Source organism: Ahaetulla prasina, chromosome 2 (assembly GCF_028640845.1).
Source record: "Ahaetulla prasina isolate Xishuangbanna chromosome 2, ASM2864084v1, whole genome shotgun sequence".
NCBI classification, from domain to species: Eukaryota; Metazoa; Chordata; class Lepidosauria; order Squamata; family Colubridae; genus Ahaetulla; species Ahaetulla prasina.
Window position 1 is genome coordinate 50,185,699 of NC_080540.1, and position 15,127 is coordinate 50,200,825.

The 15,127-nt window shown below is 40.4% G+C and overlaps 1 protein-coding gene across 1 annotated transcript in view; it reads left to right on the top strand.

Moving 5' to 3' along the window:
• The first annotated feature begins 1,116 nt into the window (after positions 1 to 1,116).
• The window catches only part of ITPR1 (inositol 1,4,5-trisphosphate receptor type 1), a 309,457-nt gene continuing 295,446 nt past the window's right edge, over positions 1,117 to 15,127 (top strand). The window contains exon 1 of the mRNA XM_058168445.1: positions 1,117 to 1,315. The gene's annotated coding sequence lies outside the window, so the exon portion shown is untranslated. The remainder of the gene's footprint in view (positions 1,316 to 15,127) is intronic.

Genomic DNA, 15,127 nt, shown 5'->3' on the forward strand with positions numbered 1-15,127 from the left:
AGTCTGAGAACCAATCAGGATACTCTTCCTGTGCCCCAGAAAGTTCAAAGCTCAGAAAAAGCATAAAGCCAGAGTGCACAGGATCTCATCCCTTTTCTGTTCAGGAACTCAAGCCATGTGAACCTGACCACCATTAAATCATCTTTCCAAGCAGTCTCCATGTTTCCAGTGTCTTTTTCCCCACTTGGAACAGAACCCAGATGGACATTTCTTCCAACAGTAGTCAATAAGAATCAACACCAACTTGATGGGTCATAATGAAAAAAAACACGATACTGTACATTTAATGTTCTAGAAGTTTCTTAAAACCTACGGAACTTACGTCATCAGCTTGATGTTTCCATCCTAAGATGTCAAGTGACTCTAGGCAGCTTACAACAACATTATAACCATCACTATGGTTGATAGTTTCACTTTCTCCATGCTTTGTGGTTTGTATGTTTTAAGTTTTACTAATACATTTTAATAATGGCGGTGTAAATTTTTATAATTAGTGTATTTTGAGTATTGTATGCCGTCCACTGTAACTTTTTGGGAGATGGGCACCCATATAAATTTGATAAATAAAAGAAATAAAATAAAATCCAACTACATCACTGAATTCTATTACGCTTTTATCACAGTCATTCATGATGCCGCAGATAACCAGAATTCTTGGCTTGTTCCAGGAAGTTCGGAAAAAGAGTTGACAAGTTGCAAAACGCCGGGGAGGGGGCTGGAGAGAAACACTCCCCCACAAAATTTCCTCCCCTCCTTCTTATAGCGGAACCGGGGTGGGGCAGTATCACCGGACCGAAGAATTGGTTAGCGGCAGATGGAAGAGAAAAGCGAAAAAGAAAAAGGGGGCTCAACCAACGACTGTGAAAGGACAACTTTCGCTTCTTCCACCGTCCGCTAGCCGAACATTCCTTTTGATTTGACAGAGAAACATTGTTCTGTTGCGCCGAGCCTCTTGAAGCCGCCCCGTCCTCCCAGCCGGGAGCATGCTGGGAGCGGTAGTTCTTTTCTGAGACTCTATCGGCTGGCAGAGGGCGGTAGGATTCGTTCGGTGAGAACTACATTGCCCGTGAAACCCGTTGCGTGTATATAATCAGCTGCACCCGAGCTGGAGAAGTGCAGTAACCATGTGGCTGTGCTGTTGAGCTCTCTCTCCCTCTCCCTTTCTCTCTCCCGCTGAGATTTAAGCTGGAGCAGGAGCTGCTGAGCCTGCATCCCTAACGGAATTCGGCAAATTCAGGGACGAGGGATTACCGAGCTGCTAATGACTCTTTTCTCGCTCCAGCTCCAGGGCGAGCCGAGCCCCCAATGCAATCAGGTAAAAGGCAACAGAGGGTGGTGGCGATGACATCCCAGCTAAAGTGTGTGTCCCCCTCCCCGCCACCCCGCACACTTGGCTCTGCAAGCTTCTTTAAACGCTGTATCCCATTGAAAGCGCTCCCCCCACCACCCACCCCACTTCCTCATCAGGCTTCCCCCATCCTGTTTCTGGCGAAGGGATCGCGGCTTTGGCGGCGGTGGTGGGAAGAAGCAACAGTTCAAAAGGACGCCGCTTTCCTCCCGCCACTCTTTTTCCCACCCCAAAGTTTGCAGCCCCTGTCACCTGAAGCAAAGAGCGTGTTGAGGGGGGCGCCGGGTGCTGCAGAAAAAGAAAAAAAAAACCTAGTCTAAAAGGCGTCGTTTGTGAGAAGAAGGTCTCTTCGGTCCGTTTAAAAAAACCCCACCAGCCCCCAAACCTGCCTGGACGCCGATGCAAGAAACCGTTAAACAAGGGTGCGGATAAGTTGAGGGAGATGTGAACGAGGCTGGTGCGTATCTAGGTGGTGCTCGGCGAACGAAGCAGAGGGAAAGGCTCGGGGGTTCCCAGGCGTTCTTAAAACTTGCGGGTGGCTCTGCATCCGCTGCTTTCCGCCCTTTAAACGGGTCTGGTTTCGTGCAAACGCCGTCCTTAGGTCCCGGCTTGCTGTTTTGCGCGGGAGCAGCTTGAGTGGAAGCTTCGTCCGGCCCGGCTGGGTTGGGTTGAATTGGGTTGGGGCAGGAAACTTTTGACTTCTGAGGAGCAACAGGACTTCCTAAATTTCGATCGGGTTTATTTCAAGACGAGCGGAAGAAAGCTGACCCCGATTGGCTGAATGAAGTTAGAGTGAAAAGTTGCGTTGCATAGTTGCTCCAATTTAGCTCGGAGATTTGACTTGTGAGAGTTAATTAAGCGATTGGGTTGTAAAGTACAAGCCTACTAGCCTGTATTTCCTGGAGAGAGAGAGAGAGAAGAGAAACCAAGATACAGTCATACAAGCAATAGCAAACCCTATTGTGGAAATCTTAGGCATTTGGGTGTCTCAGTCCTGCCTTGTTTGCATATATAGAAGCCTCTGTGTGTGTGGATAAAAAGCCATTAAAAAGAGTCATGTTTTTAATAGTTCTTAGTATGGTGATACTTTGTGTTTGTTTAAAGATAACACAAGCAGTTAAAATGTCAGTCCCTTTCCTGATCTATAGTATGAGATTAACTATTTTCTATTCTGCTGCATACTGAACGGACATTATTTTGGTGGTTGTTGTGCTTTCCACCACAGCCAATTCCTATGATTGTTTATACTGTGTCCAGTTTTTGCACGAAGCTGTCATTCCTCTAATTACTTTTTATTCAGTAAGCATAAATTGACTGAATTGATGAGATGCTAAGATGTGTAACAAAACACAATAATTAAGTTTACACATTGTAGTAAATTAATAATGACAGACCACTTTACAGCTTTCCATGATGTGTGAATAAGGTCAAAAAAGTTCCTCAACTTAAAGTAATTGATTCACTTACAACCATCTTGCATAAAACTTCGGCTACTATTTTATTGCCACCTGCCTTATGATATTTAGGCATTTAAAATGTTGTGTCACCTGCAAACTTTGGTCTCTTGTTTGCTTATCCTCACCCAGATGTATACAGCCTTTGCTTCCTGCTTTTGTAAAAAACAACAACCCAAGAGGCCTTAGTTGGGTTGCTTAATTTTTTTTAAAGCAATGAATACTTCCAAACTGTTTACTTGCATTGCTTACTTGTGATTAACTATTTATTCAATTCACTGTTTTCTGAGTGTGCACAGCATGCTTGTCTAAAGTGTCATTGTGTTGCTATATGTAGGTGAAGCTAGTATGATTTGCTAGCTATGGCTTAAGTTGTATGAAATGAGCCAATTGTGGCTTAGTCACTAAACTGGCTTTAAACAAACCAAGGCTTACACTGTATGAACAGAACCTCAAAGTGATTTAAGTAATTGCCTAAGGCAGAAGTCTTATAGATTTTTCTTCAACATGATTTACACTCTATAAATGGTTTCTCTTCCATCTTTTTACATGTAGATATTATGTTAGCTGCTCTGTCATTTAGTGGTTTCTCTCTGGATTCCTTTTACAAAATCAAATTTGTAGTCAGTAGCTTCTAATCCCAGGTAAGAAGGCTGATTTAATGAGCAAGGTTATTCATGAAGGTGTTTCTTTTGTACTTTACATAGCTCAGTGTGCTTATAATAACCCAACCATTTTGCAGAACAACCAATCACACTTTGCATATGATCTCCAGACTGTACTTGGTGTAATCTTCCAATAACTCCAGTTTTCCTTTGAAGCCCACAGAGCGAGTTGTTTTTGCAGTTTGAAAGACTTGAAAGGGCAAAAAACGAGTGTCTTAAGGCTAGCACACTGTTATGGAACACCCCAAATATCCTGAATGCAGCTCCAAAGTGGGACCTTTTCCAACTCACTTTTGGAGACATGCAACATAAAGATTAAGGCTGGGCTAGCTCCCTTTTCCTTGACATCTTTGGTTTTTTGGGTTTGGGTTTAGCAAGCAGGTTGTATGAAAACAGCCATTGTGGATTTGCAAACCATAATTAAAGAGAACATTGGGGGCTTTAGCATTTTCATTTTATTAAGGAAAATGGAGTAGTTGCTACATTGGTTACTAAGAAGGTTTCAGGTACAGTTTGAAAGGCTATTTTGATTTGAACAACCATCTATGTCTTGACCTTAGCAAATATCCTTTCCTGATAGAAGTGACCCAGCCTGGGCAAAACCTCTTGAGATCCTCCCAATCTCAGCAGAGACCTGCAGACACTGTTGCTTGATTATGGCCCCAAGGTCCTGGAATAGGCTCCCTCTCAAACACAAGTCAGCTAGCCTTATTGATGGCCTTCCAGAATGCCTTTGAAGACTGAAGATTGGATTGCATTTTGTACTTGTATTTACTTGTACTTATTTAGTATTTGGTCCTTACTGATACTGTGGCTCTATATTGGTGTTTTTATTTTTGATTTTTACTTCATGATTCTGTGCCCCTGCATTTGCAAATGGTATAAATTACATGATTTGCATGACAATGTGTCAATGTGCATGGCATGGTTCTCTCAACTCTTTGCCCATTCAACTTTTACTATGCAGAGTGTATAATTTTAACCAAAGATTGAACTCTGGGGCACATGTCAGATGGAACTACAGTTTTCTTGGACTAAGTATTTATATGTGGCTGAGTTTATATAAAATGCTACCATAAAATCATAGTTCATGAATGAAAATATTTGAGTTTATACAACATACTAATCCAACAACACAAACCATACGACATAGCATACTGTTTAAATCTATCCCAATATAAATAATCTTCACCATATCTCTTAAAAGATAGGTATTGTCTCCTTTTAAGGCAGATTAGACTACCTTTTTGTCATTAAATGTGAGACTCATTGATAGCATTTTTTCTATTGCTGTGAAATGAGTTTATGGATAAACTGGGAATTCAACCAAGAGCTCGTCAGTCATTTCTCTCAGTCTTAGGCTGCATTCTGTATGCATAAGGTAAAGGTAAAGGTTCCCCTCGCACATACGTGCTAGTCGTTGCCGACTCTAGGGGGCGGTGCTCATCCTTGTTTCAAGTCCGAAGAGCCAGCGCTGTCCAAAGACGTCTCCTTGGTCATGTGGCTGGCATGACTCAACGCCAAAGGCACACGGAACGCTGTTACCTTCCCACCAAAGGTGGTCCCTATTTTTTCTACTTGCATTTTTATGTGCTTTTGAAACTGCTAGGTTGGCAGAAGCTGGGACAGGTAACAGGAGCTCACCCCGTTACACGGCAGCACCAGGGATTCGAACCACTGAGCTGCCGACCTTTCGATCGACAAGCTCAATGTCTAGCCTGTATGCATAGGATAATGCATAGGATAATGCATAGCATAATGTATGCATTAATCTGTATGCATAGAGGTCCTCTAATATTTTCCCATGTCAAAAAAGATTACCAATATAATTGTAAATATTAAAGATTCTTTTCTAAAACGGATAAAATGCATATTTTCTGATAATATTGCACTGCCATTAAAAATGTTTGTGATATACATCAGAATAGTAATTTGAGTTAGTAACTTGCTGGCTCTTGCTTCTATCAAGCTTTTAAAATATTTACTGTATAAATTGAAGGATGTGTTATATAAACATGCATGAATGTTGTTTCAAATTTGGCTATGAATGGTCTTAAATGGTCAAAAGATGGGGTGACTTTGGTTGCCTAATTCTTTAAAGTCTTGGTAACTAACTCACTAAATATTTAGTTGTTACCTGGACTACTATAATTGGACCTTCTAAATAAAAAAGTTCTTACATACTTTCCAATGTTTATTTTGTAACTTCCTGTTGATATTCTACTGTTATTAAAAGAATGTATGTGATATATATTAGAATAGTGGTAATTTGAGTGCATGATACCTCTTGTTTTCTTTCAACCTATGATTCTTATTAAAGACTAATAGTCAGACATTGCTCAAAATACCTGAAGCAGAAAATGTAATATCTCCAATACATAACAGAAAAGAAATATAATAATGAAATAATTGTTTTATATTACTAAGTACACCAACATGGTATATCCTGACCTGAAGGGTTGTGTGCTAGTAGGTTAAATTAGTGTCTGGAAGTTAGGATGTAAGAAATTGCCTTGTACTGAAAGGGACTATTAATTATGCTAGACCAGGGGTGTCCAACTCAAGGCCCAGGGGCGGGATCCAGCCTGTCGGGTGCTTAGATCTGGTCCATGGGGCTGCCCTGGAAACAGCAAAGGATAGGCCCACAAAGTGCTTCTGCCAGCGAAGGACGAGTCCGTGAAGTGCCTCGGCCAGCGAAAATGGAGCTCAGACAGCCCACCTGAGTTCTGTTTTTGCTGGCAGAGGGTTGTGTTGTGGTCCGCCAGCAGCCTGTGGAGCTGGCAACGGAGTCGGACAGCGATGAGGTTGAGGTGGGGCCAGAGTCATTGGGGGATGAGGTGCAGACTCCAGAGCCTCTAGAGACTGATAGGAGTGAGGCAGAGGAACAGGAGGAGCCTGTTCCTAATGCACGCATGAGAAGAGCTGCCAGAAGGCAAGAGCAGCTCAAGCAAAGAGGACGACTCGGGAGTAGGGCCAAGAGATGATTAGCACCTCTCATAAGGCTTAAATCAGACCAGCAACAGCGTTTGGGCTTTGCTGGAAAACAATGTTGGTAGCTTCGTTGTCTTGCATTTATTTTTGTATCTGTGACTTCTGAACATTTGCCAAGAAAGGCCTTTGGCAGTTTGCCTAATTGGACCAAGGTTTGCTATAGAACTGAGGTATTTGCTATTTGGGAGGAATTTGCTTTAATTTAGTTGAACTATGCTGGGAATGAAGTAATTCTCAGCTGTTTGAATAAAGTTTGTTTTTTCACTGACTGAGTTTCCTACTACCTACTTAGGCCTGGGTCACAACAGGTTGCAAGAGGCCCTCACAGCCAAAACAGAGCTCGGGAGCCCGTTTTTGCTGGCAGAGCGCTAGGGCCACCACAGGTGCCCCCAACATGAGTGACATCGAGCTGGCCCCGCTCACCCTGGTCCCCAATGGTCAAACACAACCCTGATGTAGCCCTCAATGAAATCAAGTTTGACACCCCTGTGCTAGACCACTGATGGAGATCCACATCTGTAGCTCTTGAATGTTGTAGTTCAGCTGTTTTTGAAGGCTGTAGGTTCTCTATTCCTGGTGAAAACTTTGTTAGATTTGGCTACCATGTTAAATCTTGACTTATTTAACCTTGATTTATTTGATTTATCTAGGTGCCTATCAAACATACAAGATTCCCGGCTACTTACAATATGCAGTTACTTAGTTTATCTGTCACAGCACACATGATGTATACTGTAGAATGATTCGATTTATAGCTGGTTTACTAAACATTCTAAAGTAGCCTGGCTCAATATAATGCTGAATAGACCGTAATATGGCTTAGCAGACTGTTTGAATTCAGTTAATGGTGATCAGTATGGCTTGCTTCAAGACACAACGGTTATTATAAATCAATCTCGATTTAACAGTAAACTATAACTCATCTAAGACTGGAATGGAAGTTTCCAATCTTCTCAAAGGAGAAGATGAAACTATCCAATCAGTTAGAATAGAGCTGGAAGAGACCTTGGAAGTCTTCTAGTCCAACTCCATGCTCAAACAGGAGACCCTATACCATTTCAGACAAGTGATGTCCAGTCTCTCTTTAGAAACTTCCAGTGATGAAGCAGCCACAACTTCAGAAGGCAAGCTGGTTAATTGTTCTCACTGTAGGAAGTTTCTCTTTAATTTGTTGATTAGTTTCCATCCATTGTTTCTTCTCCTGCCCTCTGGTGCTTTAGAAAATAAGTTGATCCTTTCCTCTTTGTAGCAACCTCTCACTACACAATATCTTCATCACTAGGAATAAACCCAGGTGTTTTTTTTTTAGTCTTGAAATGTTCAGGAAGCTCTAATGGGCAAATATACGTAGCATATGAAAAACAGCTGTATAATAGCTGTAATGAAAAATCTAAATAGGGAGATGCATTAGGGAAGCCTAGAAATAGATATCTATTAAACAGTGATCAGCAGTAAATCAAGTGTCCTGTATGCTGCATAGTGGAGTAAAAAGTGGTAGTGCCACAGTCATATAAAATCGAGAAAATGGAGAAGATTTTGAGAAGAATGGAGTTATATAGCACACCTCTGCTTCCCTGCTACTCTTAAATAAGGATAGAGAATTTTAAATGGAAACAAGTGATAAAAGCAACAGATACACAGATAGAGGGCAAAAAGTGACTTATTCCCAGAACCTCTCAAAAAGAAAAGACTGCCATAATTCTCTGCCAACACATATTAGGATGCTGGGTTAATTAAATCAGGTCACGGTCACAAAATAGCATGCAAGCTTTTAAGTTCTAGAGAATTCTTTTTTCTGGGAAGATGCAGCTAAATGATAATCAAATGAGTCATCAAAACCAAGGGTCTTTCTTCTAGTTAGGGACACATCAACTTTATCATCTGAAATTAAAATATCTCCCCACCCCGCCATATAACATCACTTTCCAGTATCAGTGCTAGATCCAGAAGAAACCCCAGCCTAAAAAACCTTTAAGGGGAAATGCCCTTTTATTCTGAAGTTCAGCCCCCAGAGTCACTTTTAACTTCTCTGAATTAAGTTTCAGCTCTTTCACCAGCATCCAGTCTTTTGTAGCCTGGAGATGCATAGAGGCCCTGGAGATCAACTCTGAACTAGTTGGGTATTTGGATAATTGCTGAGAGTTAGTTCAAAATCTGCAAATGATCTTGGGGTTCATTAGGGTGTGATTCATTTAGATGGTTAATAAAATGGAAGAGAAGACTGTTCTAATGATCTGAGCAGAAATTTCCCTTTAAGGCTTTCTCTTCATGCTGAGGAAATAGAAGGAAAAAAAGGATACAATCTCCCCAACCACCCCCCAAGCTCTTCAACAAGATATTGTGATGGATGGTATCATAAACCATCAAGAGTTCCCTCGTCAGCAGGATCACAGTTCTTCCGTCTCTCCTAGTATATAGATCATTCTTCAAAGCCATCTTTTGAACCCAAGCTGGAAAGGATTGGCATAATCATTTCATCTAAGAGCCTCTGGAACCGCACATGATTTATAGGCAATACCCTCTTGATAAATTTGGTCACTTTGTGTAGCTCAGTTCTACATATCTTTCAGCTGAGATCTAATAGAGCAACATATTTGTTATGAAAAATTGAGTTTCCTTGGAGATAGCTTGTATATGACACACACAACTCTCAATATAGACTGGTGGGGTGGAGAAAATGGATAGAGACGTATGTTTAAAATCCGTCCCTGTACAACATGCACAATATGCTTTAGAATTACTCAGTCCTTCTCCCTTTTGGTTGGTGCTTTCTGGACAGAAAGAACTGCCATGTGTAGGGAGGGCTGAGGGTAAAATTTCCCAGCCTCTTTATTTTCAGAATAAAGCCTCACCATGTCTTTGCTGGTGGGAAAATTGAAAAATGAAGTGGGAGCAATAAGAGCAGGACCCCCCACCGCCTTCACATCATTTTTACTGTTTGCTTAAATGTGACTTAAGTGAAGCTAGTTAACAACATGTTTACAAGTCAGTAACTCATAATTTGGCCCACGGTCTGAGTTCAGAAGATATGGTAAGATAAACTGCAATATAACTTAATGTATCATGTGAGTTAGGTCACACTAAGTAGTGTGTTCATTTGTACAAGCTGGGAAACTTGTTTTCTCAGACTTTAATGCTACATTTGATTGGGATCACACTGCATTCAGCCATTGTTGGTTTTAACCATGCTTCCTTACATACAGCTAGATGATTGGATGTACTGAGTGCAGTAACATATTTCCAAATGAGAAAGTTGAGTCATTTAGTGGTAACCCACTAAGTCCCTGGTCTGTTTTGTTTGAATTGGTTTGCAATTCCTGTCCATTCCTGTTTGTCCAAAACTCAAAAAAGTGTACAAATTATGTTTATATGGAGATAAATTGTATATTTGGTGGCATGCTGCTGTTTGCACATTCCTGTTGGTTTGTGGTAAAGAGTGAAGGTTGGCTTATGTGGCATTTCAAAATTGATGACAAATGATGCTTGGTGTCAAAATATATTTGTCAGTGTTTGGGAATGAAAATGATGATGATGTAAAGGTGCATTAAACCAATAAGTTACAACAATCCACATATACCCACAATTGCATACATTGAGGCTAAGCCCCTTATGTTCCTAGCAGTCTATTTAAATGTGACAGGACTTATTTCACTTTCTCAAAGCATTTGTTTTTAATATAATAAGGATGCTACTGACATGCAGCGGCTATCCCAACCACACATAAGTTATCAGACTGAAACAGGCTGGTTTAGCAGGCAGCAAGCTTCAGTTTTCTCTACAAGGCTGTAAAGCAGCATTTGAGGATTTGACAGATACTGTACATTTTTGATAAAATGAGATGATTTGTGTAACTCACTGGAATAAAGGAACAAGTATTCTAGCTGTTGGTTCTCAGTTTGATATATTGTGAGAAATGCAGTTTCTGAGCTAATTTTGGCTCTGACAGACTTTCAGGTTCTAAATAAGGAATTATTTCTGTGCATATAAAACACCAGTGTGTATTATCTTGACTCCTGTTTCTTTGGTGCCTCTGCCTGAGACTCACATTACTGACAATTAGTGTTGGAGTCCATGCTAAAAATACTTACCATGGCAAGGTGTTCGTGATGCTGAACTTTTTGGCAGAAAAAGATGATTAACTATAGAAGTGCAATGGGGGAGGGAAAGGAAAACGTGGAGTAATGAGGAGGAACAAAAGTATAGCTCTTTTTTTTTTGTTAGTTCAATTAATTAGACAAAACAAGTATTTTGGATTACTTTTGGTGGGATTGGATGGGATTGGATGGGAATAGGGCATCCATCCTGGGTTTTCCAGACCTCTCAGTGGCTTTTGTCACAATCAGTGATGGTATCCAGCTGTACTGGCTCTGGAGCAGTGGTAAAATGTAAAATTTGTTACTACTGGTTCTGTCGGTGTGGTTTGGGTGTGTGTGCAATGTGACTGGGTAGGTGTGGCCAACTTTTTTTTTTTTACTTTTAAAAGCATTTTTTCGGTTGATGAGGTTGCAGAAAAAATACTTTTAAAGAGTTCTGACGATCCCAGCTGAGTTGCCTCATCTCCAAAACTTTTTAAACCTCTTCAGCCAAAGAGGTTATAGAAAAAATGCTTTTAAAGGTTCTGAAGATCCCAGCTGAGCCGTGCGATCATCAGAGCCTTTTTTTTACTTTTAAAAGCATTTTTAGCCGAAGAAAAAATGCTTTTAAAAGTAAAAAAAAAAAACAACCTCTGATGATCATGCAGCTCAGCTGGGCATGGGGTGGGGGCAGGGATTTTTGCTACCGGTTCTCTGAACCACCCGCCGCCATCGCTACCGGCGATCTGGTCTGAACCAGGAGCATTTCACCCCTGCTCTGGAGATTGGGAATGGGTGATACTGTATTGTGTTAGTTCTCCATCCTCCATGATCAGTTCTAGTTGTTGTTGATGAGGTATAGCCCACTGTCTGGGGTTTGGGCTATATGTGTGGTGCCACAGGGATTCAGGTCTCTCCCCTCTTAACATGACACATTTAAGTTCATGTGACTGTTTGGGGTGAGATATCATTAGTATGCCTATGTCACTCATTTTTATTTCATCATCCAAGCTATCTGAGTGATTCCATGGACATCGTGTCTCAGTGCCCAGAGGCTGTGGAGGCCTGGACGGGATACAACAGGCTTCAGCTCAGCCAAAGCAGGATCAAATGTCTTTGGAAATCCAGTGTCAGGAATCTTACATCCTTTATCCTGGGTGGGCTGGCACCGTCTCAGACTGATCCAATGTGCAATCTGGTGGTCTTCTAGATGTGCAGCTCTTAATTAAACCAAAGACCTTCAGGTTGTGTGGCAGTTGGGACTGTTTCTGAACTGCTCATGGTTACAGATACTCTTGTAATTTTCCATCTGAACTACAGCAATGCACTTTACAAGGGGCTACCCTTGAAGGACATTTGGAAACCTCAACTGGTGCAGAATGAAGCTACATGGATAGTCAGTGGCACTGTGCACAAGTCCCCACAACTTTGTAAACTTTTTTAAACAAGCAAATTGTTCTTGGTGATAGGTATGTGTTCCAGAACTGTAAAACATGTGGGTAGCCCATTTAAAGTTGCTCATTTTGTTTTTGTGGCAATGCACTAAGCCCCAGATGTAGACTTACAAGTTTGCATGCACAACATCATGCTCTCAACTGTCACACTCCTTAATGCACTCTCTGAGGAGCTAATGACTGCAGAATTCAAAATTCAAAAAAAATGTAAATATTTATAGTGCAGAACAGCATTACTGATTGGGAGAAGGATGTGTTTTCATTTTGTTTCATTTTTTGATGATTGTTTGAAAATGATATCCCAAGGAGATTATGATCCAAACTAGATCCAATTATGTCAGCACTGACAGAGGAAGATCCTCCTTTTTGACAGTACATCTCCACAGTATTTATCTCTGCCCAGAACTAAGCAAATTACCACATGCAAAACCAGGACTCCCGACTCTAGCACTGATGATGTTACCTAGTTTGGGTAACGAAACATCTGCAAGGAAACAAGTAAGCTCAGAGAGCACCAAGGACCCCTTACTCTGTATCCATCCATCTTCTCTTTTGCTTGTTGCTAGCCCAGCCTAACCTAAATTGGATCTTTTGTGGGACCTCATTTGAATCATTTGGTTGAAGGAAAAGTATTGCTGGATTCTGTCTGCCTAGACTTGGCAACCTCCACATATATTGTGCCTAGTTCTCCGCTTGGAATAAGGCTCTGGGGACAAAACGTGCAATTGCAACTTCAAAAAAGCCAACTATGATCTCAGGCACTGACCTCTCATATCTTGATTGGTAAATTCTATTCTCTGACTGCAACACTGCCGAAGACCATTATAAAATTTTCCTGCTCAAAGTCAATAGAGTTATTAAACTATAGAGAAAATGTATCGTGTTTGAACCCTGAAATAAGCGTTTGGCCTTATTTTATATCGATACAAGTTTTCTAGTTGGCAATTTCTTGTGTCTGACTTCTATTTCTATTATTGCACTCAAAAGCCCAATTGGGCTTATTATCAGGGGACGTCTTATTTTGGAGGAAACATGGTGTATCCTGGCAGAGAGAGGTGACATTATTTGTAAGTATTGGAAAACCCTTCATGCAGGGCAAATTTTCATTCTCACGTGAGGACTTAGAGATGTTCAAGTATCTTTGAATATATGTATTGGCTTCTAATATTTTTTTCTCCTTCCACATTTATTTATTTATTTATTGTTTCAATTTCTATACCGCCCTTCTCCCAAAGGACTCAGGGCGGTTTACAGCCAGATAAAACAGCAAATACAAAAATTAAAACAAATATTAAAAGACTAATTCGAATTTGGCTGAGAACTTTAAAAATCTAATAAAAACCCCTGTTAAAAACTATTAGGCCAGTCCTGCTCGATGGAACAAAAACGTCTTCAACATGGAACATATTGTATATAGTGAAGATACAATCAAAAAGCATATTGTGTAGAATAGATGGAAGAACCAAGAATTAAGAAGCCAGAGAATAGAATACAAAACTATTTTAATGGAATGACATTTTAGCCTATCCTTTTAAACTGTGGAATTGACATATTGACGAAAGATGTTGTTTCTTCTCTCCTGTTGATTGGTTGTACTTGTTAGATCCGTTGATGTAATATCTTCAAATGAATTAAGAGTGGACATAGTTTTACCCTTGAAAATAGGAATGCATGTGTGTCCTACATGTTTTTCTTGGCTGCTGCAGTGATCAGGATGAAAATGGCTCTGATCTCCTATTCTCTTTGTTTTTTGAATGTCACTGCTCCCAGCCCAGGAAGATTGAGAAGTGGTGATGTCGAACTTTTCTAAAAAATGACTGACCTTTGTAGTAGTTGCCTGAAAAATGCCATAGGACGAGAATATATCAGGCTGTGTGGAAATGCAGGTTTTTTTGCCTTTTAGTCCCCTCATGCTTGCTCCCAATATCTGCTTCTGTATGTTTCATTTGCCTAAAATGGAAGTTTTCCTTTCAGCTCAGGATTTGTAGAGCAGGTCATAGTTTAGAAAATGTTTTGGAATGCAGGAAAAAGGTTTATATCGGTAAAAGTTTTCTAGTTGGCAATTTCTTGTGTCTGACTTCTATTTCTATTTTTCTACCTGTTGAAGAATGACATGTTTTTTTTAAATTTTCTTCCTAAGAATTAGAGAGTGAGGTATGGATCTAAGGAACAGAATTGATGCCGATAAACAGTTAGGACTTTAGGGTTGCTTTGGAATCAGCTGTTTCCAATTGAAAGATCTATCCAATGGAACTAATTAAATAGATTGTATTTTCTCCGTTAATAGGTGAGGATTGGTCCTCATTGAGCACTAGTCACCTAAAAATGTTTGTGCAGAATAGCTTCCAATCACATAGTAACTGCTAAGGATATTCTACCCACTTACACACAAAAAAATGAGATTTCGAAATTGGCTCTTGCACTTAGGAACCTCAGAAAAGCCAGAGATAATACAGGCAGTTCTTGACTTAAAACAATTCATTTAGCAACACTTTAAAGTTACAACAGCCCTGGAAAAAGTGACTTACAACCTCTTTATACAAATTATACAAATCATAATGATCACGCCACCCCTGCAGTCACATGATCACAATTTGAGTGCTTAGTATTTATGACAGTTGCAGAGTCTTATGTCATGTGATTGTGATTTGCAAACTCAACTCGTGGCCTACAACAAACAAAGTCAGTTGGGGAAGCTGAATTCGTTTAGTAATCATGGTAAAAATGGTCATAAAATTGAGTCTGCTTATGTCGTGGCTCACTCTGTGACTGCATGGCTCACTCTATGACTGCACTGACTTAGGATGGAAATTCCAGTCCAAATTGTGGTTGTATCAAGGACTACCTGTGCCTTGTTTCTTTTTGAGAAGCTAATTTGTTTCTTTACTAGCACTTCTATAGTAAACATGCTTCAATTGCTCCAAATAATATCTACCAGCATATAGTATATATAATTAAATAAATGCTGGAGTAAAATAATATCTACAATACAGGCTATAATAAGAAATTTCTGTTCCAGGGACCCCCTCGGGTTGCACACAGTCTAGAGTGCAAATTAGTATGCTGATATATTAGCTCTGCTTGTAAGGTATTGCTTCTATGAAATAGACAGGTACCACCTTGTCAGATTCTGTTTTGACCT